The 18,188-nt window shown below is 49.4% G+C and overlaps 1 protein-coding gene across 11 annotated transcripts in view; it reads right to left on the reverse strand.

Moving 5' to 3' along the window:
* The window catches only part of CHD9 (chromodomain helicase DNA binding protein 9), a 165,929-nt gene that overhangs the window by 124,041 nt on the left and 23,700 nt on the right, over positions 1 to 18,188 (reverse strand). For 8 of the 11 annotated variants that reach the window (XM_081118960.1, XM_081118945.1, XM_081118959.1 and 5 more), the window contains exon 1: positions 2,423 to 2,564. The exons of 1 other annotated variant lie outside the window; for it this stretch is intronic. The gene's annotated coding sequence lies outside the window, so the exon portion shown is untranslated. Of the gene's footprint in view, positions 1 to 2,181; positions 2,201 to 2,422; positions 2,565 to 18,188 lie in introns of those variants that run through there. 2 more of the 11 variants (XM_081118950.1, XM_081118944.1) reach the window with 2 other exon arrangements.

Raw genomic sequence — 18,188 nt, forward strand, 5'->3', positions numbered from 1 at the left:
CTTTGCCTTTTTTAAGAGATTCAGACAGACAAACCTTTAGGAAGAGAACCTTAGCATAAACCCCTTAGCATATTCACTCTGGCACATATGCATTAAGTATCGGTAGACAGGAAAGATCCATGCAAAAATCTGTTCACTAGATTCCCCTCTATCCCATTGTTTGAGTTGCCTAGAAAGAATGTGTTTGCCACTTTCTGGGCCACCTGTGAATTGCCCATTTCCCCTCTGAAATCCCAGCCACTTCCCTCTTTTCTCCTGGCTCCAAAATGACAAATCTACCTTATTTACCTCACTGTCTTTGGAAATTTTCATGCTTATGTGACTTTCCCACGCACCCATATTAAAATTTGATTTTCTTATGCTAATCTGCTGTATGTTGTCTGATTCACTTCACCAGCCACAAGAACTCTTTAAACTAGTGAGGGAACGTTTCCCCAGTCACAACAAAAGTTAATTAAGTGACAAAGTCCTGACTCTCCAATAAGCACCCCTTCCAAACCAAGAAGCCTTTACTGGTTACACCAGCACAATGTTTTTCCCCCTAATGCTGTTTCCTATGTCCTTAGGACATCATCTTTTTCTAGTTAATCAATCACAAGGTTTTTGTTTTTTAACTCTACAATCGCCACTCTTCTAAAACTTTTCAAGGGTGACCAAGATACCAGAACCAAACCTGGGAGGTGACTTCCCCCCTAAAGCATTACATGCCCGTATTACATGATCTGTGACTTATAGGAAAGTTCCCAAGGACTAACACTTAGCAATACTTTGTTGGACACTATAGCAATTTAACGTGAAGTGTCCAAGCAATTGGAGCAGAAATGGAAAGTGTCTCAGAAGAGAGAAACACTGGCTCAACTTGCTTGGAGCATAGATATTTTTCATTCAACAAATACTTATCAGTTATCTATCATACAGAAGGCTCCTGCTGCCTGCTGTTAGCAAAAAGTCACATTTAAATTCAAGTTCTGTAAATCCAACAGAAATGAAACAGTATGTTCAGCCTCCTGCATTGAAAACCCACACACACAGGCGTGCACACCACAGCCCTTGCTCTGCAATGTGGAATCCTCCTTAAGATCACCTTCCATACCTTCATGTGTTTGTAGACCTAGTGGTTCTTTTAAAAAGTACTTGTGCAATTGTGCACAGAGTCGAGTAACATTACACAAGACAAGCCCTCTTTTCTGTTAAAGATCAAAGCTGCTTAAGTAGAACTGGAGATCTGAGGTCAGAGGAAAAGTAGCATGCAAAACTGAGAAACTAAGTTGCGATAGTGATTTTATTAATGAAGATACACTTTATTTAATACGGGGGAATAAAAGTCGTATTAGTGTCAAATCCCAGACTGCCAAGAAAGAAACTGTGTAACACTGTTAATACCACAATTTAAAAAAAAGTTCTTGTCTACTTTGTTCTGGAAAGTTTTATTTTTCTTAAAAGAAAAAGAAAAAAAAAGGCAAAACAAAACCAAAAAAGGAACAAACAGAAACCACTGCGCTGGCGACGGCGACAGGCCAGTAAGACACCCGGGCTTTCCGGGTCGCGCTCGGCTCTGGGATGATGTCCGAGGAGGGCCCGGGAACCACCCATCGCGCCCCACACCCGGAGCCGAGCGCGGCAGGGCGCGGGTCCGGCCCGCTGCGGACGTGGAGGAGCCCTCGGGGGGGAGGATCCCAGGGAGACAGTGAGGTCGCCACCCGGGAGGCCGGGCCTGGGACAGCGCCGGGGGTGCCCGGCTCGGGGCACCCAGCGCTCGCGCGGGACGCCCTGTCATGAGTCACGGAGGCGAGAAGGCGGGCGGGGGCAGAGGCTGCAGGATGGAGGGAAGCCCGGCTCCCGGGAGGGACGCGAGCAGGCGGGGAGGCCCCGACCTCACGCGGGGCGGGGAAGGGGAGCCCTGCCCACCCTGCCCTCGCCTCTTCCCGACGCAACAGGCCGGCGGCCGGGTCCCGACCCCAGGGGCTGAGGGCTGCGGGGCGGGGGCAGCAGCCCGCAGCCATGACAGGCGCGGGGCGGGCGGCGGGCTGGCTGGGCCGCACGTGCGGGCAGCGCCCCCTCCCCGGCCTCCCGGCGCGCCCGCCGTCCCCGGGCGCGGGCCCCTCAGCTCCGGCGGCGCGGCCCCGCCAGCCCCGACCCTCCACCCCCCGCCCCGGCCGAGCGGCGGCGGCACGTACTCACCGCCGCCCGCGGGCTCTCGGGCTTCGCCATGACTGAGGCGCCCCCGCCGCCCCCCGCCTCGACCGAGACTGACACGCACGGCTGGCCGGGCGGGGGCGGCCTCCGGCGACCACCCAGCTGACAGAACCCGCCCCCGCCTCTCCCCACCAGTTGAGCCGCGGCTGCTGCCCCGCGGCGCCCCCGGGCTTCCTCTCCTCGCCTGGGGCGGCGGGTGGCAGCGACGGGCGGCGGCGGCACTTACCGGCGGCGCGGCCAGGCCCCCCTGTCAGCGCGGGGCCGGGAGCGAGAGGAGGGAGGAGTGAAGGGGCACCGCCTCCCCCGCGCCGCCACGCACCCGCCTGATTGGCCCAGTGCTCTCCCCCGGCGCGACCCCACCAGCCCCTGCGAGCGGCTCTCCGGCAGCACCGGCACCTCATTTGCATATTTGTGCCCGCGCCGCTGATTGGCCCACGCTCCGAGGGGCGGCCGTGACCGCTGCAGCTCCCGCCCGCGCTCCTGCCGCGTCGGGCGACCCGGGAGGGAGGATCCCCTCCGCCGCTCCCCTCCCCTCGCCGCCCGGCCCGACCTGGGGCGGAGGGCGGCGGGAGGCGGGGTCGCCGCCCCGCTCCAACATGGCCCCGCCGCGCCGCCGACCCAATCGCCGGGGCGGTTACTCCCGGAGCCCCGGCGGCCTCGGGGCGGGGAAGTGTGGGGGCCGGGCGCCCTCTGGCCGGAGCGCGGAGCAATGCAGCGGCCCGGGCTCCCCTCGCCGCCCCGCCGCGGCCGCCACGTCAGGCCGCGCCCTCGCGGGGGCCTCTCCCCTGCCCGCGGCCCCGCCGCCACGTCAGGCCCGGCGGGCACGCCCCGGCCCGAGCCGACCGGCGGCGGGGTCGGCGCCGAGGTCACTCGGACACGCCGGGCGTCTCCGCGCCAGCCCGTGTCCGCCGAGCAAGCCACGAGGGAGCCTCCAGAGCCTCCCTTTCAAACGGCCGTGGATTCGGCCCCACGCCGGCCTTTCGCTCGGGAGCCCCCGTGACACGCCCGTGCTGTGGAATCGGGAGCGAGGGCAGTGCGGCCGCGACGCTGCGGCGGTCAGCCCAGGTGCCAGCACCTGCCGCGCGCGGGCGCCGCGCCCGGCGAGACCGGCCCCAGGTGCCGAGCTGGGAACCGCGCGGCGCGCGCTGGGCCGCGGGGCCCAATCCCCGTCCTGCGGACACTCGGGCGCACGTGCCCACGTCGCGAGCGGCCCGGCTCCGAAGGCGCAGGAAGAACAAATGGAGAGGGAGCGGGGGGCGCGCGGGGGCGCCGCCGCCCGGGCCGACGTGGGGACACCGGGGTTTCCTCTCCCGCCCGCACGAACGAACCAGCCGAGTGACCTACATGGAATCATAACGCGTCCCAGGGCCTCGGCTTTCCCGGCTGTAAAAGGAAGAGGCAGGGCGGTTTTCCTAAAAGCCTTCAGCTCTAAAAGGCTTCGGGCTTGCCTGTCAGACCCTGAGCTGGCTTTAATACCGAATTAAAACTTGAAATTCCTTATTCGCATGAGAGAGAGAGAGACAAAATAATGGTATGTCAGAACGTCGGCCGGCCGACCTGAAGTTTGTTTGAAACCGTTTACCGTTCAAGTCCAGCCTGGGCGACGTGTGACACTCGCCTCCCAGCTGACAGGCATCTCCTGAATGTCGGTCCCCGCAAAGCCGCCCACCGCAGGCTCACTGCGGGTCTGCGCCCGGCCCGAGGCCACGGCTGCGGGGCAGTGCCGGCTGCCCAGCCGGTTCATTCTCTGTTCCCCACGAAGGCCCTCCAGGAGGGGACCCTACTCCCCTGAGACAGAGACAGGGCCCGGAGGAAACCCTGCTGAGAGAGAAGTTACAATTACAGCTTTGATTTCCCCTCAAGGATACTTAGTAACAACCGCGTAGCAAGCTCAGAACGCACAGAAGCAGCTCCCTACACGGCTGACTTAAACACTGCTTTAGTTTGCAGGTTTAACCTGTTGAGTCAAATCGAAGGTCAGAAACCCCTCATTTACCTGGCACCCGAAGACAAGCAGCGACCCCCTGGGCACGAGATCTTCAGCTCCTTCACAGAACTTTTCTCCCCAAGAAAACGAATGTTTTCTCGAATAGGGCCCTCTGAAAGTTACTTAAACTTGGTGTTGAAGGGTCATCATTATCACTGTCAACACTGTGGCGTTCTATTATAACCGATGAACGCCCTCGAAACTATGGAGATCTGTTTGTGCCCCATAGTCAGTGGCCCCTAGAATGCCGTTTTATCATTTTAAACTTGCGTCTGGTGTTTCATTTTGTCCTTGTGTGTCTCTCTTTCATCACTACTGGGCTGATACTTCTCCATTTTTCTACCTAACAGCCTTCTTTCCTATTTTTTTTTAATGTTTCTGTTCTAATAAGAACTCAGATACAGATTAAACTTTTATTATTTAGTCTCAGATTTCGAGTAAAGATTTTCTGTGGGGCTCTCCTGTGGGTTAAGTGCATGAGTTTTTGTCACATCTGTTTTGACTGGTTTTTACCTATTTCTTAAATCTTGGTGGTAATCTGGGTAACTGAGGTTTCTGGATTTGGGCCCTCTTGAGAAGCTATTGCAAAGAATTTACAGGCTAGATAAATACTACCCATTTGAAATTTAAATTGACGAGAAACAGTATCATCGACATCAAAAGCACTGACCTGATTTTCCATCAGGCGGTGGAACGCCCACAGCCGGGGGTAGCACTGCTCGCCAGGGCCCCGGGAAGCCTGCGCTGCGGCGGGGAAGGGCTCTCCACAGCCTGAATGAGGCATTTACAAGTATATCCAATAGTCCCAGGCACTGTGCTAAGGGCTTACACTTGGCGTTTCACTGTACCTTCACAACCAGCCTTTGAGAAAGGGATTTGTTTCTCTCTCTCCATTTTATAGATTGAAGAGGGTCCCGAATTGTGCCCTGGTCACACAATCTTTCAACGGCAGAGGTGGGATTCAAACTTGGAACTGCTTGGCCCTAAAGCCTGCAACTCTTAACCACTATACTATTTCCCTCCCTTCAACCTTAGTTTCCAATTCCATGTTTATCGAGCAACCTTTTAGTGATTAATGTGGCACCTTGTGAGGGGAAACTCCCTGTATAGGCATTTTTTTAAAAATATATATGTTTTTAAATTGATTTTTAGAGAGAGGGGAGGGGAGAGGCAGAGGGAAACATCGATCGGCTGCCTCCTGCACGAACCCCAACCAGGGATCAGACCTATAACCTAGGCACGTGCCCTGGCGTGCCTTTTGGTGCGCGGGACGAAGCTCACCCAACCAGGCCACACTGGCCAAGGCTGTACAGGCATTTTTAAAAATATATATATATCTTTATTGATTTCAGAGAGAGGAAAGGAGAGGGAGAGAGAGAGACGGAAACATCAATGATGAGAGAGTCATTGATTGAGCCCACAACCTGGGCATGTGCCCTGACCGGGAATCGAACCCCGATCGCCTGGATCCTAGGTCGACACTCAACTGCTGAGCCACAGCCAGGGTCGCTGTATAGGCATTTTGATTCAGGTCACCAAAAAAGGACTATCCCAAAGCATATACCTCAAACTTGGCAATTTGTAAGTTTGAGGACTATGAACCAATGCTCCAATACTTGTTTCCTTTGGGGAGAAACTGGTACCACCGAGATCCTAAAACTGGAAAACGAAGGATTAGACCCTACCTCAGTGAGACCTGCAGAAGTGATGCCCGCGTGGCGGTCAAAATAACCTTAAAAAAGAAGGTTGGCGGACTCACACTTCCTGATTTCAAAACTTACCACAACACTACAGTTGTTGAGATGGCGTGGCACTGGCATAAGGCTAGGCATATAGATCACTGGAATAAAACTGAGAGTCCAGAAATAAACCTTTAATTTACGGTCAGTTGATTTTCAACGCGTGTGCCAAGACATTTAAATCAAGAAAGAAAACTGGACATACCAATGCTAGAGAATGAAGCTGGACTTCTACCTCACACCACACACAATAAGTGGGAAGGGATCACAGACCTACACGTAAGAGGTAAAAGCACACAACTAAGAAGGAAACATCGTGAATCTCCAGGATCTTGGGTTAGCAACACCATATAAGAAAATGTAAATAGCCCGGCCGGGCGTGACTCAGCAGTTGAGCAACGACCTAGGATCCAGGCGATCAGGGTTCGATTCCCGGTCAGGGCACATGCCCGGGTTGCGGGCTGCAGCCGATCAGTGACTCTCTCATCATTGATGTTTCTATCTCTCTCTCTCCCTCTCCCTTCCTCTCTCTGAAATCAATAAAGATATATTTAAAAAAAAAAAAATGTAAATAAACCAGACTTGGTTAAAATGAACAAGTTTTACGCAAGCAACCCAAGAGAAAACAGATAAATTGAACATCAAAACAGAAAACCTTTTGTGCTTCAGAGGACACCGCTAAGAAAGTGCAAAGAAAGACCCCCAGAGAATGACAGGCAATACTGGCCAATCGCTTATCTGATAAGGGTCTGGGAACTCAGTGAACGGCATGGGCTCCTTTTAGAGCAGGAGGGGAAGATATCACTAGAAAGCCCTTCAGCCTTCCTCTTTGGGCTCCTGTTCAAGCACCGAGTAAAGCGGGCCGGGGAGGCCTTTCATCTGCAGCTTAAAGCACCTCCAAGAGCCTTTAAAAGCATGTTCAGCACTGTTTTCAAATCGGGAGGCCGCCGGTGATAACAACAGCCGAAGGGATGTGTTCAGCCAGGCAGCCGCAAGACTCTCACTCTTAGGCCCGTTTAATCAGCGACAGATCTCAGAGTCTCTGAGTTTTATCTAGTTTATCCCCTGCTTTTAGCCAGGAATGTACTTCAAAGCATGATCCTACTTGACAGTTCCAATCTTCCACGGATCTGCGTTTATAAACAGTTGCCTGTCCTACTCTTAAAAGGTCTTCGGGAAACAGAGGTTTCTGCTGTTTACCTTGATAAGACACCCCCGTGCATCCCACCCCCGCCTCCCCGCCTCTGCTTCTCTGCGGGTGCAAGCGTCCCCGAGAAGCCCCGTCCAAGGCGAGTTTGGGGGGATCAGGTGCCTGACATGACATGCAGGTGCTGTTTAAAGACTAAATTCATTCACAAGCGCTCGAATGGCCTGACGTGAGGTAAAGCGATAGGTTCTGGAAGTGCAGCGATGAGCGACACAGACACGGTCCTTTGGCCTCCTGGCAAATTATTTTGTGAAGTAAATACCCACTAATTAATTACCTTTATTAATTTTGGTAATAACCTTAATTTGCAGGTAGTGTAATTGTGCTTTAAAAAACCATCTTTACGGCCCAGCCGGGCGTGGCTCAGCGGTTGAGTGTTGACCTAGGATCCAGGCGATCGGGGTTCGATCCCTGGTCAGGGCACATGCCCGGGTTGCGGGCTCGATCCCCAGTCGGGGGCGTGCAGGAGGCAGCCGATCAATGACTCTCTCATCATTGATGTTTCTCTCTCTCCCCCTCTCCTTTCCTCTCTCTGAGATCAATAGATATATTTTTAAAAAACAACAAAAAACATCTTTATGGCCCTGACCTGGTTGGAAAGTCATCCCGTACGCCAAGTGGTTGCGGGTTCGATTCCTGGTCAGGGCGGGAACAGGAGGTAAGTGATTGATGTTTCTCTCACATCGAAGCTTCTCTCTCTGAAATCAATAAACATATCCTTGGGTGAGAATTAAATAAGTTAATTTTTTAAAAAAATCTACCCCATATAGCCTGCAAACTGATGGAAACTATAGACACGTATTTTTCTAATCAACTGGTTTGTTTTACAGGCATCATAAGCCTCTTATTTCAAGAAGAAACCCATCCTGGTGCAATTTAAATCCATCTTGTCTCGTTTAAGCTTCAAAAAAGAGAAAATTGCACCAGGTTTCCTCTGAATATTTCTCGACTTCTTTTTTCTTCATTAGTTATAGGCACGGCTATAATTTGGTCACCATCTTTCCAGGACCCCACGGTCCATGTTTCACACTCCAACTTATGTCTTGGGAAGACCTTATAAAACTCATATATTAATTTGTTAGGAACAAAACAAATCCTTTAGCAGCTACCATAATCTTGTTTTGTTTTGTTTTTTCTTTAATAACTGGGTGAGTATTTTTTCTTTCCTGATATGGACTGTTTAAGAAGGACTATTTCTCTTTCTTTCTTTCTTTCTTTCTAACATATTTTATTGATTTTAGAGAGAGGGGAAGGGAGAGAGAGGGGAACATCAATGAGAGAAACATCGATCGGCTGCCTCCTGCAAGCCCCCTACAAGGGATCGAACCCGCAACCCGGGCATGTGCCCTGACTGGGAATCGAACCTGTGACCTCTTGGTGCCTGGGAGCCACACTGGTCAGGGCAGAGCTATCTTTCTTATGAAGATCATCTTTTAAAGCACTCCCATTTTATCAGGGCAGATCACCTCTTATTTAAAAGCATTTGGCGAATATTGGAATGCTTGGCCATTTGGGTTGAGAAACCATGCTAATTATAGTTTTTTCCTTGCACTGAACCCCCTGGTTTGTTTTATAGAGGCTGAGTAACAATGTGTCAAACCAGGGAAATTAATTCCAGGCTATAGGATTGAAAAAAAAATATATTCAATTTAAGAGCAGAGGGACCTTAGGAAGTTTTGCTGAAAATAAATCAGTGTATTTTGCTGAAAACAAATCAGTTTCTCCTCTGGTTACCATTCGATGTTAAGCAGTTAGTGGCTTTGCACAATTTAAGTAGAAGTCTAATATGAAAACAGGGAAAGGAAGAAGCTGGGTCTGTGTTTCTGAAAACAAGAAAATCATAGAAATATCTAGGTCTCCAAGAGATAAGTTTTGATTTCCCCAACATTATAGATATTTCACGAACATCTTGTGGAAAGTTTGATTAGGTAGAGACCTCAAAAAGAGTGTCAGAGACCCGAATGTCTTCCACAGTGAGCCAGCTCAGCCCCACCTACAGGCTGTGCTCAAGGGATGGTTAGTAACAAGATAAAAGACTCAGAGGATCAGGCCAAGTCCTCTGCACACCAAATATGTCACTGATTTTTTCCCTTTTCATGGTTTATCCCCGTGTCACGCAGACCCCCCCAACTTTTTCTCACAGTCAGCAACTCTGGCTGCGCTCACTGGCCAGCACGCTGGTGGCTACTTCTCTGTTTTCTCTTTTCGGAGTGTACACTGTTGGCAAGAACACCCTGAGTAATTTGTGTAAACTAGACAAGCTATCAGGGCGTTTGCTCACCCTCTGCCCCTCCTATTTCTAGATAAACGAAAGTGACTGCAGCCTTTTCTGTTCCTCAAACACACCACCGACCGTCCTGTCTGCAGACCTGCTCACCTTCGATTCCTTTTTGCCTGATCGTTGGCTCCTGTGGATCTTGCAAAAATGGCTGCTCAGAGAGCCCGTAATTACTGTTTATTTCCTTCTTAACACTTATCACAGCCCTGTTTGTGTGTTATTATTTGTCCCCACCCACTAGAAAGAAAGCCTCTGGAGGCATGGGCAGGCTCAGTCTTGATCCTGGAAGTATCCCCAGCACCTAGCACACAGGTGCTCAATAAACGTGTGTCTTACACCAAATGCACTGTTCACGCACCACACCTGCAATGTGCCCACAGAAAGAACTGCTGTCATTGGGGGTTATCACGCCTGGTTTTGTACAGGACACTGGAAGCCTCTATCAGAGAATCTCAAACCTTACAGCACGTTAGAATCACCTGGGAAACTTAAAAATCACCTTTGCTTAGACCCTGCCCTGACCTCAGGGCAATGGGTCTCAGGCCTCAGGATGTTTAGAAGATCTCTCTGTAATTGCCCATGCAGCCAAGGTAGGAAAGTACTGCTCTAAGCAACACAGAACTGAATAATTACCCTGACTGCCAAGTTGTTATCCTCTAGGTGAGTCCTTCCCGTCACCCGAAGTTCTTTCATTTCCCACTGAAGATGTCCAGGTCACGAAAGGGACTCCTTTAATTCAGAGACCCTCTGTCAGTTAAGATTAGGGCAACAAACTTGAATAACTGTGAGTCAACACATTTCCATTCAATAGATAAGAGGATCTGGAAAGGTGAAAGTTGAAAGCAGTTTTGCAGTTGATGGTAGGACGACTGCAAACAGGAGATTCCTGCCTCCTAACTTCTCAGGGCTGGAAGCAACCTCAGAGGTTGTCTGGTTGAGAACAAGCTGGGGCAGGGTGAGAATCCCCTGTGGTCCAGGCAGCCTTACTTCCCTTATTTATTAGTAAAATAAAGACAAAAATATCTCTTTTGCAGTGTTAATAATCCGAAGCTTAAATATGATAAACATAAAGTCAGCACATATCAGGTTATCAATAAATTATAACTAGATTTTTAAAAAGTCAGTTGAGCAATTTTCAGACCCGTTCGAATGGGAAGTTGCAGATCACGATGACATGTTAATATAATTTCTCAAATCATAGGAACCAGGAAAGGTTTTTAAGTAGCAAATATGACTACAGTGTATTGTACTGAGCACTCTAATATCACAAAGAAAACACATCTGCTCACCAAAACAAAGTCCCCCAAACAAGCTACTGCACTGGTTCATGTGTCAGAATCTTCCCATAGTACTTGCTGGCGACTTGTTGACTTGATTTATGCCTGAGGTTGGAACTAGCTGCCATTCTAACCGGACAAGCATCAGTAGGCAAAGGCAGAAAAGACTGTTACTCCGATTAGCTTCAGGTTTCCTGGAGTTTGCAAATACTTTGCAATAACCCTAGAGGTGATAAACTAATTCTATGATTATGAAACTTTTGAAAGTGGGCTCTCTCTCTCTCTCTCTCTCTCTCTATATATATATATATATATATATATATATATATTTATTTATTTATTTATTTATTTATGCAGAAGTTCAAGATCTAAAAGAGAAAAGCAGACGCCCCAAAGAAAAAACAGAACAAAAGGCTGCACTGCCTTTCTCTAAGCCCCAGGATCCTGCTCTGTCGCACCCCTCGAAACTATCTCGGAAGACTTCTTGAGCTTGAAGGGGGAACATTTTGAAACCCCTGAAGTCCAGCTCCTCATTCGGCAGACGAGGAAATTAAATCCTGAGGGGGTTGGGAGATGTGTGTGAGGTTGCACAGTGAGTGTGTGAACCAGCCAGGCCTGTGACTTCTCCATTCAGCATTTTCTCCCACTCCACCAGGATTACACAGATATTGCCAGTTTTCCCAGAATAACCCTTTGGTGAAACACAGGAGGGAGAACCTTGGCAAAGGGGTCAACTTGGCAGAGGCCAACTCCCTAAAATATTTACCTTCTCAAACTGTCAAGTTGATCAGATGTCCCTCCTTTGCCTACCTCTCCTATCATGTTCCATAAGGAACCAAATTACCTGTTCATATCAGAAATCATAAACTGGCCTACACAGCATATCCAACTGTCTTTTAGTGGCCAACATTTAAAAGTCTGAAGATTCTGGCCTAAAAATTTGGATTTCCAGCTTTGATTGGAAAGTGAGAAATTCTAGCAACACTGAGCTCTCATACCCAACAGGTACCAATCTCCATAAGCTGGCACAATCCAGTTTATCAGTCCCCACCGGCTCTCACCTGCTCGTGTCCATTACTGCCTGTTCCCTGTAAGCATCTGAGTTTGTGACCCACGGTCTGCAGTTTATGTCTCCAGAAGCATTCTCAAGAATTGAACTTACAGGAACAAAGGTAAACCTAGGATTCAGACACAGGGGCCTGTCGAATTTCAGAAGATGAGGCGAACATCCTAAATCACGCTGCTTTCCTGCATTGATTAAGGAGGAAGCTCTCAGAGTGTCCTGGCTGGTTTATTTTTCTGAGGGCTGTTAAATTAACCATAGACTAACAGAGCCAAGAGCCCCAGAATTGCTTTCCTGTGTCCCCATTGATACCATTGTCCCCAGCACTACTCCAGAACACTCAGAGGCCCTCAGGAGACGCATTACAAACCACAGGGCAGCCTGCTTCCTGCCTCCCAGGGCACCTCGCTCAGCACCACCGTTAAGAGGAACCAGCTGAGAGCCCCAGGATCATGCCCAGGACTGGACACGCCGGGCACAGTGGGAGAAGCGAAAGCGGCGCTTAGGCGCAGGGAGCAGTCCAGTCCTGCTCCCCAGCTGGGGCCACCCGGTCTCCCGCCTCATGCTCCCTCCCCACACTTCCCAAGATCTGTTAGCTCCACATACCTCTCCTTACTCCCCTCTCTCGTCCAAACTTACAAAGATACCAGATAAACACACTCGCGCAAAGGCTATAATAGCTGATAACTGTATATTTTCATTTTAGCATTTTAACCTAAAAGTGTGTGTTACTGGTAATAGAATTTTAGGGCTCCTGATTAGTTGGAGATAAAAAGGTCTTACCCTCAACTGTATGAGGGGAGGTTTATTTCCTTTGCCTGAAGAGTCCCCATTAAATCACCTCCCGCCCGGCCGGGCATGGCTCAGCGGTCCAGGTGATCCGGGTTTGATTCCCGGTCAGGGCACATGCCCAGGTTGTGGGCTCGATCAATGACTCTCTCATCATTGATGTTTCTCTCTCTCTCCCTCTCCTTTCCTCTCTCTGAAATCAATAAAGATATATTTTAAAAAATAAATAAATAAATAAATAAATCACCTCCCTTCCTCCAGTTCTCAGTGAGGCTTGCCCTAACCACCTCAAATTAAAACTGTGGCCCTCCTCCCGCCACCCCTCACTCCGGATTGCATTGCCTGCTTTATTTTTCTTGATATTACTTAGTATCGTGATATACTATGCTTTATTTATTTATTTTCCCTTGCCTTTACTAGAACATAAGCTATAAGCTCCATGGGCCAAGGACTTCTGTCTGTCCACCGCATCTTCAGGGCTGTGGCAGGGCCTGGTCCATAGCGGACACTCAATGAAGGTTTGTTAAATAAATGAACTTGTGCCCAAGTCCCAGGGTGACAATTACTTCAGTGATTCACAGACGCAAATTAGAAGTTCTTGAGGGTAAGGATGGCTACCTATTTTACAGCTGGGGGGAGCGCAGAAGGTTTGATGTTGTCTTTCCTTTATGTGTATGTATCTTTTGGAATGAATGTTCTTCCCCCCCCCCCCAAATACATGGCAAAAGTAGGTTTACAGTTATGAGCATGGGAAACACAGCATTTATTCTCCTATTATTACTTATTATTATTAACCTACTTTTGCCCACCCCTGTATGATACATTCTTCTTTTAAATCTAGAATAGCTGTAGGGTAGCCCATCTGGGGAGCAGGATGCTGACGAAGATGACTTTTTTTCTTTTTTTTCAAAATATTACGGTATGACCACACCATATGGAAGTTGTGTGGTGAGGCCTTGTGTGCAGTGAGGCAGCTGTATCTTTAACTAGATTACGCACCTTTCTTTTCCTCTGAGCTAACAATGAGTTCGGATAATTATCCGAAGTGTGTGTGTGTGGCTGTTGCATCTTTAGATTGAAAACCCTGCCGGCTCCCCTGAGCTATCTATCGGTGATGGAGGTTAGGTCTGTATCTGAAGCGTGTCCTCGTGAGTACCTGCCGCAGACCTAATCGGAAGGAGCAGAGCCTGTGCCTGGCTGCTTACCGCTGCAGCTCTGCCTTCCAGCTGTCTGTCCTGTGAGAAGAGCTGTTCACCTTGCTTTGTTGCTGATGGTAGCATTGATACTTTTTTTTTTTACTACGGTTCTTTGAATTTGGGGAACTCTGATTTATTTCCCAAATGCAAACATCCTGAAGCCTGAACCCGTGGTTCAAGTGTTCTAACCTGGGACCAAGGTTGGGATGCATATTGATAATGGGCCCCAACCCATTGATTTCCGGTGCCAACATGTACTTGCTATCTGTATTGAACTAACTGGCCAGCCTGCTGAGCAGAGGTGGGCACAGAACACCGAGAGACAGACCGTTTCAGCACCAGAAAATAACCTATTCAGAAAAGCTCTCATCACCATTGTGACCAGAAACATCACCAGTGAAAAATTTAAGGCACCAGAGCACGGTAGATTAGGTTACTGACCCCAAGATCAGAGGACTATATAACAGAGACAAGAAATGGCCCACCTTCTTAGTACCTGAACTGATGAAATTCCCTGGACATAATCTCCGAGTAGAATCTCAATTCTGGTCTCTATTAAAAGCTGCAAACTCTCCTACCAAATAACATACGTACAAGATTATTCACTGCAGTGCTGTCAGTAATGACAAAAGTTTGGAAAACAACCTGAGTGGCTATCTTGGAGGCCCAGTTAATGAAATTATGGAGTATTGATACAATGCAATACAATAAAGTCATTTTTTAGATCCAAATTAGAATTATGTCAAATGGAAAAAAACCAAGGTGTGGAACAACAGAGCACACTACCATGAGGGGAAAAGGAACACAAGCATACACACGTGCCGCTAACAATAGGGAACAAGGTTTGGGGGAGACTCATCACTGTATATCCTTTGGAATTTTGAACTAAACAAATGCAATTCCTACTCAAATAAATAAAATTAATATTTTAAAGAGAAACAAAACTAAACAAGATGTTAAAAATTAAGCCCTTCCCAATCTAGGGGGTCTTGAAAAGAGAGTTCACTGTAACATTCTTGCACCATTTCTGTAGTTTTGAAACTGTTTTCTTCAAAATAAGATCAACTAAAAAAGAAAGAACCTTCTGTTTGGGGCCAAGGAGTTGGGTGCCTTCAGCAGAGGCTGTGCAGGAAGGGAACATGCCAAAGCTCCTCGGCTAGCTTCAGGTGAGGTCTAATTTAAGTGACCTGCGTGGGAGCTGCCATCACAAAGTGGGCTTCAGGCGCTGGCAATGCCATTTCTGACTATGCCATCAGAGTCAGACGCAACCTTCTCCAACAGAAAATGGCCAGCTCTCCCTTGCGCTGGTTAAATACATGGGGAGGAAAGAAAATGTCACAGTTAACCCTTTCCTCCAGGCTTTGGCAACAGAGCAGATAAAATGCTTAAATGCAGGCAAGGTTTAGCTTTTGGAAAAATTCTCTTGACCAACCCCTGAGAAGAGGGGCAGCCCCTTGAGGACTCAGGACCAAGTGTTTCCTTTACGTGGGCTTAGCAGGAGTCTAAGCGCAGTGCGGTGGTTTATAAGGATGGACGCTTTCATGAGCAGAGGGAAAGCCAGCCTGTGTGTTTCAGTCCTGATTCTCCGTCAACACTTGTCTTATGACCTTAATTTTTTTAAGCCTGAGTAGCCTCCTCTATAAAAAGGAATTGTAATTGCTGCCTCACTTACCTTCCTGGGCTGTAGTGAGGCCCAAAAGATAAAAATGGATATAAAACATTTTTAAAACTACAAGGTACAAGAGACAAATGTTAGGTTAACAATTACAAGACAAATTACATGCACCAAGCAGTTAACCTCCTAAGTTTATATTCTGATTTGAAAATTGGACTTGAAGGTGGAGGGGGTCAATTGGGGGGGGGGAAATGGGACACTTGTAGTTCTTTCAACAATAAAGATAAATTTAAAAAATAAAAAGTAAAAAAAGAAAAGAAAATTGGACTTGATTCCAATCTGCAGATTTTTTATCCAAATTATGATAAATGCATAGCTTTTCTTTTTTTCTTCTTTTGTTTTGTTAATCCTAACCCAAGGATATTTATTCCATTGATTCTTAGAGAGAGTAGGAGGGAGGGAGGGAGGGAGGGAGAAACATCAAGGTAGACACATCAGTTGGTTGCCTCCCACATGAGTACTGACCAGGGCAGGGGGTCAAACCTGAAACCCAGGTACGTGCCCTTGACCAAGAATCGAACCTGCAACCCTTTGGTCTGCAGGCTGACACTCTAACCACTGAACACACCAGCCAGGGCTGCATAGATTTTTGTGATGTAAAGAAATAAAAGGGTGTGACGTAACCTGTGGGCGGCAGATATGTAAACGTGCTGTGTGGGGCTGCTTCTTAGACTCCGTGGACCAGAATGTAGCCAGAGGGTATGGTTTTCTCTTTACATTTATACACACCCCCAGAGGCAGGCTTCTTCTCTGTTTGGGGCATTCAACAAATAAAATAATCCTCTCATATGGGAGGGAGGAGGGGTTTAACGATCTACAGAAAAGAATATCCTATAGTCATGTATAATTATACATAATTAATATAATACTTCTACACGCACCACCTGACCTAACTAATGCTCAGACCGTCTGAGGTACGGTGGTTTTATTAAAATCCCTGTAAGACAGATCGGGGACTGAGGCTTACAGTGACTTGCCAAGGACACAGCTACTAACTGGTAAAGCCAGGCTTTGAAGACTGCCGCCTGGTTCAGAGCCCTGCCTAATGCAACAGAAGGGTGATCTTCATTCAGTTAATATCACGGTTTCCAGGCTTGAAGCCCAAGGACGAGGCTGGAAACCGGACTCGGAACACCTCCCTTTTCATTCTCTCTCCCGCAGCACAGCCAGAGGACACAGACTGCGCAGGCAGCCTAAGCATGCCGGGGGTGCTTTGGGGGTCAGGGCTTGTTCCTCGGGGTGGGGGTGGGGTGATCCTGGGTTAGGATGATCTAGCTTTATCCCATGACTTTTGCACGGTTTCTGCCTCTCCCCTCCCGAGGGCAGCAATATCACCCAGGCTGGAGCCAGGACTGCATCTGCCCTTCACCGCTGTCCCCAGCAGCCTGCTCTGTCAGGGCCTGGCACCGAGCCCCGAGCCCGGAGCGGGAGGGGGGAAACGCGTGTCTCCCAGTGGCTGTCAGCTTTCCCAGCTGACTCAACTCGCCACCCCTTCCTCCCCCACCCCGCACACAGCCTCCAGCCTCCTAACTTTCCATTTCCAGGCCTGTCTGGGGTTGTTCTCGGAAAGGGAGCACCCCCCACCCCACTGCCTGGGGTGCCAGGTCTGCAGCCTGGGGCTGCCAGCAGTGCCATTTGGGCACCATGCCCGCTGGCCTGGAGGGCCCTCTCTCAGGACAATTCAAATGGGCTGTAATGGAGAGTTGGGAATATAGGTCAAGGTGCTCTCAGATGGGCCCAGGGGAGGATCACCTGACCCGGAGGTGGGTGACTCAGCGGGAAGGGAAGGGGTGGGAGCCGGAATCTCCCGGCCCACAGGGCCTGCTGGAGGAGGTCAAGTTGTCTCTGTCTGGCTGGCTGTCAAGGGAAGAAGCTGCTGGAGACTGGGGAGGGATACAGTGACCTCGAGTGACCTATCTTAGGTGGAATACAAGCGCACTCCAGAGAGCTGTCACCCTGGTATAGCTGAAGCCACGCCCAGGTCAAACTGTCTCCTGGGCTGGAAAGACCTAATTAGCCGCCTCCCTGGCCACAGGGGGAAATCAAATGAACAGATCGCTCATCACTCCATCGACCCAGGCCCCCCAAAAGAAACCAAAGCCCCTGGGGTTATCACACAAACACAGCCATCCCTAGTCGAGACAATTCGGCGTCCCCCTCCCCAATTAATTTTGAATACGAAAATGACTAACCCATTTTATTCTACGTCTCCGAACGGCAGGGGCCTCCTTTCAAGGGTGCGGCAGTGGCTGCAAGTTGCTAGAACAGCAGCTGCTCGGTCTGAGCCTCACTTCCTCTGGCTCCAGCTGCAGGTTCCTCCAGGCCAAGCAGGGAGTTTCCTGAACCTCCCGGCTTTGGCTCTTGCTTGCAGGCCACCCTCGCCCCCCACCACCCAGCTGCTCACCACCCTCTGTGGGTAGCGCTTCTGGGACTCCCTGGTTCCATGAGTCAGAGCCAGGCTGGAGGCAGACAGCAGGCTTCCTTTATTAAACCAGCCTCCTGCCCTGTACACCACAGAGGGAAGCTATAATTACTCGTTTGGCCCGGCTCTGAGAAGGGAGCCAGACGCTTGACTGGAGGCATGGTTCCTGATTCCTGCCTTTATCTAGTGCACCCCAATTTGCCCATAAGAATAACAGCCAGGGGTTCGGCCTGTTACGTGTCAGCTGTTTTGCATATGTCATGGGGCATTGGACCTGATGTAGATTCTAGAAAAATTGCTATATCAAAGCTGCCAGGAGTATTCTGTTTTGTTTTGAAATGCCTCCTGCCTCGTTGCCA

Source organism: Miniopterus schreibersii, assembly GCF_964146895.1.
Source record: "Miniopterus schreibersii genome assembly, chromosome: 18".
NCBI lineage: Eukaryota > Metazoa > Chordata > Mammalia > Chiroptera > Miniopteridae > Miniopterus > Miniopterus schreibersii.